This window comes from Trichosurus vulpecula, chromosome 1 (assembly GCF_011100635.1).
Source record: "Trichosurus vulpecula isolate mTriVul1 chromosome 1, mTriVul1.pri, whole genome shotgun sequence".
Lineage (NCBI taxonomy): Eukaryota > Metazoa > Chordata > Mammalia > Diprotodontia > Phalangeridae > Trichosurus > Trichosurus vulpecula.
Genome location: NC_050573.1, coordinates 312,766,334 through 312,774,583, shown reverse-complemented (window position 1 = coordinate 312,774,583; position 8,250 = coordinate 312,766,334). Strand labels below are relative to the sequence as shown.

The following is an 8,250-nucleotide window of genomic DNA, read 5'->3' as shown; positions in this document are numbered from 1 at the left end:
AAATATATGCTTTGTCCTTCATTGGTCTTTTAGAGCTCCTAGTATATCAAGAATAGGAAAAGTTGAATGAATATCATGTACTGGCAAGTTAACATTTAGAAAATAAATTCAGGAATGATTGGAAGATACAAGTTGCAAATGCAAAGACCAAAAATTCTAACTCCCCACTCTTGATGCACACTGACAATTGGCAGGAAACACAAAAATATGAATGCTTGTTTTTTAAAAATAAAAAAAAGTCTTGGCACAGACACATCTTAAGAAACGAAGTCTTTGTCTGTAAGTACAGTAATTCACATGTCTTCATTTCCTGGAAAAGATAGCTTTCTTTTGGACTTTTCTACAGTTTCTTTAATATTTTCCAAGAAATCTTCAGCAGTGAATCTTTCACATTCTGTCTACCCTAACAGTGTTCCCCAAGGTGCTTTTTTCAAGAGATCGAACATCGGTAGCAACCATTTCTAGGAGATGGTGTAAGTTATTGCTTACCTTTTGTCTTCAGTTGTCATTTGTAACAGCAGCTGATATTGCTGTTGAATGTTATCCAGTTCATTCATGACTTCACTGAGGCCCTCATTAACTCCACTTTCAAGTAAACGATTATATTTATCCAGGGACTCTAGTTCAATGGCACGTTTTTTTTTCCTGTTTTTCTTCCTTAATTTTTTGTTGTTTAAGATCCTTCAGTTTTTGGATTTCATCATTTAACATTTTTATACTATTCTTCATTTCTGTTACCATTATGTTCCCTTGTTCTCGGGTCTCTTCTGAACCTATTTTTTTAATGTAGAACTTTGCTTCTTCTTCATTTTGGTTCAGCACTCCTTAAGTGATAAATAGACTTGAATTCTGTATTTGACAGGATAATTCATACCAGCCTCGGGATTAAACTTAGGTTCAAAGTCACAACCTTTGGAATTCTCTACATTCTTATTCCAAAGAGTTTAAATTTTGAATTCTTAAATTTAAGTTTTAATTTTTGATCAAGTTTGTAATATTCTGCCAGTTTGTACTTCAGTTGCTTCTTTGCTTCTAGCATATTTTTGTTTTTCATCCCATAAGTCCTTTGGTTGTGTCTCCAGTTCTCTGGTTAGTTTTTTGATGGTTAGCTGGAATGAATTTCTTTCATCATGTGTTCTCTCAATGTTGGCAATTGAATGCTTATGGATATCAATAATATTTTGTACCTGGGCTTCTCTTTATTGCTTCTAATTCTAGTTCTGCTGTAGGAACTTCTTCATTGAGATTAATTTCTGGTCAAGAATAGTGGAAGAAGACTCCAAAATGTTCATATATGCCTGTTACTTCTGAACATCTGTTTCTAAAGGTGATTTTAATTTTCCTAGTGATACCAGACTCATTTGGCTTGTTTTTTTTCTTTCTCATTCCAGTCTTGCAATTTCTTCAGCTAACCTTTTGTTTTCTGAAGCCAAAGATTCTAGCTTCATCCCTGTGACCTTTGCAGTCTTCTTACCCCTTAAGGTACAGACAATGGGGCTTGGATCAAGGAGGTTGGGATCAGGGAGAAGGTCCTGAAGTCACCAATAGTCAGCACCCTAGGAAAGTGCTGACACTGCACCTAAGACCTATCTTCGTGAGGTCAAATCCAGTCTCAGACACTAGCCAGGCAAGTCATTTAACCCTATTTGCCTCAGTTTCCTCATCTTTAAAATGAGGTGAAGGAAATGGCAAATTACTCCAGTATCTGTGCCAAGAAAACTACAAATAAGGTCATGAAGAGTTGGACACAACTGAACAACAATGTCCAGAAAAGTCATTTGCCCAAAGGCATGGAGACAGCCAGCAAAGCCAAGAATTGAGCCTAGATGACTGATCTAACCCTCTTTCCATTGTCATGTGTACCATACTGTTGCTCTAGGTTTAGCTTCGTTCTTACCACTTTAAAAGATATCTAACCTCCTATTTTCAAACATTCTTTAATGTATCAGTCTCAAAAAGGTAACTCCCTAGAAGCCTAACCAGCCCATGACACTTTAATATGCCCTCACATAATGGTGTTGGTTACGTAGCTCAAGTTACAAGTTGGCTGTCTGTTATGGTGAGAGAGAGTTGTTAATTTAAACTTTGTTGTTAAGTTGTTTCAATCATGTCCGACTTCATGACCCCTTTGGGAGTTTTCTTGGCAAAGATACTGGAGTAATTTGCCATTTCCTTCACCTCATTTTAAAGATGAGGAAACTGAGGCAAATAGGGTTAAATGACTTGCCCCAGGGTCACACAGCTTATGTGTCTAAAACTGGATTTGAACTTAGGAAGATGAGTTTTCCTGATTCCAAACCCAGTGCTTTATCCATAGTCTGAATGAAATTTTACCTTTCTTTGAGAAGGCCTTTGGGTTTTCATTTTGAACATGTTACCACTGCAAATTAATAGAGAGCTCTGACAAATAGTATGCCACCTTTGAATATAAATATTAGGGGAGGGAATCAAGTTTTAACTTCTGACCTATTATGCTATCAATGTCACTGAGCACTCAGACATACCATGGTTTAGTAATCATCAGATATTTAAGAAACAGTGTCCTGTCATGAAATGCAGCCTAGTGTTACATAAAGGCCACATTTCATTCCTGTCATTTTTCTGCCTTGCCAACACTCGCATCCCTTCCTTTCCTCTTATTCCAGGAATGGTGACTGAATCAACACTGTCCTTTCGTTCCTCAAAAGGAATGTGTTAGTCAATTGCCCTATGACTCAATTCACCACCTTATGACTTCCTAGACCACAGTACCCTTCTCTGGCCAACATTGCCTCATATTTGTTACCTTCTGTTACAATGTAAGCTCAGGACAAAAATCTTATTTTTTCTATGTTGTATCCACTACTGTACCTGGCACATTGTATTCCTTAATAAATGTTGGGTGTGTTTTTTTGGTTTTTTTCCCCATTAAAAGCACATTGAACTTGAAATCTGGAAAACCTGGGTTCTAGTACTGCCTCCGACAGTTACTACCATTTACCCTTTCTAAGCCTTAGTTTCCTCATCTGAAAAATCAGCTGGATGTACTACTGTGGTACTTCTTTGACTTCTCCATCATGTTGCAGAAAACTTGTTATTGGGAGAAACTCTTCATCTTATGAGATCTTATCAGCCCGGGTACTCAATGTCTTCACCACCCTCAGCCTTCTCATTGAGGGGTGGAGCCATGAACTCCAAAACTTCCATTTGAGGAAGGAACTCAGCTGAAAACTTCTCATTTTTCATGTGGCTGCACTATTTTGGGATCTCTCTTATCACCACGCTCCAGATCATAGAATACCTCCAATCCCTGTTTCAGCATTCTTTTGTATGTTTTCTTTATCAGATTGTAAACTCCTTGAGGGTAAGGGCTGGGTTTTTTTTGTTCTTTTTGTATTTGTATAGCCAAAACTTAGCTCAGTACCTGGCACATAGCAGGTTTGTAATGAATATTTATAAACAATTAACTGATGGGTATTTTGAAGATTAAATGAGATGTTGTCTGTGGCACTTTGAAAACCTGAGAGCACTGTAAATTTTAAATAATACTCATAGCATTGGTGTTTTTCACATTTTTTCATTTATCACAGTCCTTAAACTTATTTTTCCTATGTGGTAGAAGACCTTATATATCAGAAGCACCCTTTCTTGGAACTATCAAATGACTTTGAGGATGAATTACAATACTGTTATAATTCAGTAGATGGTGCCATCCACCAAACTACAAACGATCTTATTCTCTAGCTGTATTCCTTGGTTTGGTGTGAATTGATTTCACAAAGCAGATAACAGCATGTCCTACTCACTTTCTGGTGTGAAAACACAACTGATTTGCTTTCTATTTTGATACATCATGTGCTAAGAAATTTGGAATGTTCTTTTTTGTCATTTAAAACCAGGGCTGTGGAGGAAATTGAGGAAATCTTATTTATTTCTGTTTGGTTATTTTTTAAAATTCTTAAAAGCATCGTATATAGGAAATCTATAGAAAAGAAAATTTGAGTAAATTATTTTTATGTATCAAAGGAGGCATGGTTATAGAGTTTTTAAAAACTTAAACTATAGGACTAATAAATTTTCTTGGAACCTCAGTGTTTTGAATTGATTTAGTGAATCTTTTATTTCATTTTTTAAAATTCTTTTCCATATAAAACACTAGTGTCAGAGTAAGGACTATCTTGGGTGATGCTCTAAAAAATATCTGGGAATTACAAGCACCTGTGGTCCTTAATGGTAAGTGGTGTTTTTGAGACCAGTTGGGCTAGCCATACTTGGTTAGCCTCTCTTCTCACCTGGCATAGCTGCACCACCTTCTCTATCTCTCCCTCCCCAACCCTTCCAGTTCTAGAACCCTAAGTCCTGCCAGGAGTATGGGAAAGGGTGTGTCAATCTCACTTTTGGCTCTACTTTTTTTAAAAAAAAAATGCCCAGCACCCAGCCACTCTTCCTTTCTTGTAAGTTCCTTGATGGAGGGACTGTCTTCGCCTTTTTTTTTTTTGTATCCCCAAAACTCAGCACACGAGTGCTTATTAAATGTTTTTTCATTTATTAAAATGAGAAAGTGATTGACGTCATTTTTCTCTGTAGGAGCAATCCCTTCAAAGAGTAGAAGATGTAGCATTTAAGACCAATTTAATACCCTTTTCAAATAAACATTTTGGCATTTTAGAGAGGAAACCACCCCTCCCCATACAAATTAGGTAGTACTTCATTGAACTTTGAGTTGTGTAAAAACAGAGCCATGCTTTAAAGAATTAACTAATATCCTCAGGTATATAACATTTCCTTTATAGAAGGCATTTATAGTTTCATATATCTTTTATTACCTGCCCGCTAATCTTCCCTGGTTTACATTTTCTGTGGTATGTACATGTAATACAAACTATCCAGGTCCTATCCACCTGGAAAGCCAGGTAGGTTGGATTTCATCTCTCCTCCGGGATTCTCTAGTACCCTTACGGTAATTTGGGATGTTTAGGCTCTCTGCAAAGGCTTTAACTCACACCGATAGTGTACGTTTAATTGTAGGGGGTGGTCCTTTCCATCCCCATTATGTTTAGTCACTTAAAGTCAGATTAGCTTTTCCGTGACTATTAACTTCGAAAAATTAATAATCACAAATATAGTAACTTGCTCCCCCAAATGTGGGAGGCAGGACCTCCTACTCTTCCTCCCAGATCCTGCCAAGCACTACCTCAGTCTCTGGGGAAGGGAAAAGCATTAGGTTTGTCAACAGGACCAGAACCAGCCTCTAACCTGTGGGTGGCCAAATGGAACAGAGCAGGCTACAGACAGGAGAGTCAGAACAAACTGAAGAAACAGCTTGCAAGCAATGATGTGCTGGAGCCTCGCCTCTAGTGTGGGCACCCAAGGCAGTGTGGGGAGACACTTATACCAATGGCTATGAAGTGAACTGTAGTCCTGCCAATACTGGGTAACTGCAACAATGAAACAAGTTTGATTCATAACGGGGCTTTTGTCTGATCTCAGAACACCTGGTGCTGGTCAAAGCACTACATTATGTAGGATTTCGCCAGAAGGTGACATCATCTAGAGAGTGAGTGCAAAGGTTTGTTATGCCAAGCTCAGGGCACACAGCCTGCTTGCTGGGCCTTAGCTCTGGAAAATGGTTGTATCTTAATATCTTGACAGGTTGATAGCTTAAGACTGTTCCCATAGAGCACAATTCCAAGTTCAAACCCCACGTCAAGTTCAAGTGCCAGATACCCCAGCTTTGGTCAGGAGAAAAAAGGGTGAAAGGAGAGAGAGGACAAACAAGAGGAAGAATAAGATGGAGGGAAATACACAGTAATCCTAACTGTAAATGTGAATGGAATGAACTTTCCCATAAAATGGAAGTAGATAGCAAAATGGATCAAAAATCAGAATCCTACAATATGTTGTTTACAAGAAACGCACATGAAGCTTAGACAGACACTGAGTAAAGGTAAGGAGCTGGACCAGAATCTATTATGCTTCAGCTGAAGTAAAAAAAAAAAAGGCAGGGGTCTGACCTTAGACAAAGTAAACGCAAAACTAGGCCTAATAAAAAGAGATAAGAAAGGAAACTACATCTTGCTAAAAGGTGCCATAGACAATGAAGCAATATCAATACTAAACATACATGCACCAAGCAGTGAAACATCCAAATTCCTAAAGGAGAAGTTAAATGAATTACAAAAAGAAATAGACTGCAAAACTATACTAGTGGGGGACTTCAACTGTCCCCTCTCAGAACTCGATAAATCCAACCAACAAATAAGACAGAAACTAAGAAGGTAAATAGAATGCTAGAGAAGTTAGATATGACAGACTTTTGGCAGGATTTAAACATAAAGGGTGACACTAAAAGCAAATTAGAAGAGCAAGAAATACCCTACCTGTTAGATCTAAGAGGAAGGAGAAGAATTGATGACCAAACAAGTGATAGAAAGCATTGCTATTTGAATTTAAAAGGTGATTTGAAGGATTCAGAATATGTGAAAACAATTTTTTGCTTTTTAATACTTCAATTTCTTTTGAAGTTGAGAGTAAAAAGTAACATTCAAATGAAACTTTTTGAAATTGAATGTGACACACTGCTAAAAATGCATAAGGAAGTTAGTGATCCAGGTTTTTATTTGCCAAGACATTTTATTGAAATGTGAAAGCTTACTGTAAGAATCTTTTTGTTTGTTTGTTTGATAGTGAATACTTATGAGAGTAGTTATTTTCAATCCTGAAGACTATTAAAACTTCACACAGAGTGAAATTAACAAATGAGCATCTATCCTTCATACTGAAAATTGCATTATCACAAAAACTTGTAAGTGATAATGATAAAATAGCTTCTGATAAAAGATGCCAAGTTTCTAGCAAGCAATATTAAATTAATTTTTAATCTTCTTGATATTAAGACATACTTGGGACACTAATTCATGATCCAACCATTTTGAAGAGCAATTTGGAATTATTCCCAAGGGGTTATTGAACTACCTCTATCCTTCGACCCAGCGATACCAGTACTTGGTCTATTTCCAAAGATGATTGGGGAAAAGGAAAAGAACCTGTATGTTCTAGTATGTTTAAAGCAGCTCTCTTTGTGGTGGCAAAGGACTAAAAATTGCAGGGATGGTCATCAATAGGGGAATGGCTGAATAAGTTGTGGTATATTATTATGGTAGAAATTACTGTATTAAGAAAGGATGAGTTCAATGATTGTAGAAAATCATGGAGAGACACAAAATAATGAAGAACAAAATGAGCAAAACCAAGAGAACATTGCATATAGTAACAGCAATATAAGAATGTCTTTGAGCAAAAAGTTATTTTGTCTATTATAAATACCCAAATTAACCATAAAGGACATATGAAGAAAGTTGCTATCTACATCGAGAGAAAGAAGTGATAAATAGAAGCATGTATAAAATAATTATAAGTGTGTGTATATATTTGTGTTTAATAGTAGCCATCTCTAGGGTGGGGAGGAAGGAGAGAAGAAAAAAAAGAAATTTGTGTGATAATTTTGTTGTATATTTGAGAGGAATAGCAAGTTGTGCATAGTAGATTTGCCGTTTCACATACAATCATCTTTTTTATTAGACTGTTATGAAAATGCTTGTTTTATTCCACTAAATAAAAAACAAATGCTTTTTTTAAAGCTCTAACTAGATCTTACCTAATTTGTATGCATCTAGATGCACACACATATTGAAAACAAATTATCAAATTTGTAATTTTAATATATTAGTTATATCTAGTTCATTTTTATGTGATTTTAATGTGATATATTAATTTAAAAAATATATAAAAATATGGTTTTCTGAGTCAATATGCAGTCTGTGGGGATCTTTATGTATGGTGTAGTGGTGGTAGTAGTAGTAGTAGTTTGACACTGCTAAATTAGCTTACAGGAAGGTGACCTTTGTTTAAGACTTTGGTTGTATCTTGCAATTGAGGGTATAGACATGGGCAGACAGTGTGGTATAATAGAAAGATCACTGGCTTTGTAGTTTGGAGGACCAGGGTTAGAAGCCTGGCATTGTCACTTACAACTTGTGTGATAATTGAGTAAGTCAATTTACCTGTCTAGTCCATAGTTTCATCATCTAGAAAATGAAGGAGTTAATTATTCAGTTAGTCAATCAGTAAACATTTATTAAATCCTCACTATGTGCTAAGCACTGAGCTAGGCATCGGTGATTCAAAGAAAGGTAAAGATAGTCCCTGCTCTCAAGGAGCTTACAGTCTAATAGGAGAGGCAACTTGCTATATACAAACAAGATATATACA

At 36.4% G+C, this 8,250-nt stretch overlaps 1 pseudogene; it reads right to left on the bottom strand.

Annotated features, from left to right (window-relative positions):
• Positions 1-293: 293 nt before the first annotated feature.
• Positions 294-1,448, bottom strand: LOC118837578 (annotated as a pseudogene).
• Between the last annotated feature and the right edge of the window lie 6,802 nt (positions 1,449-8,250).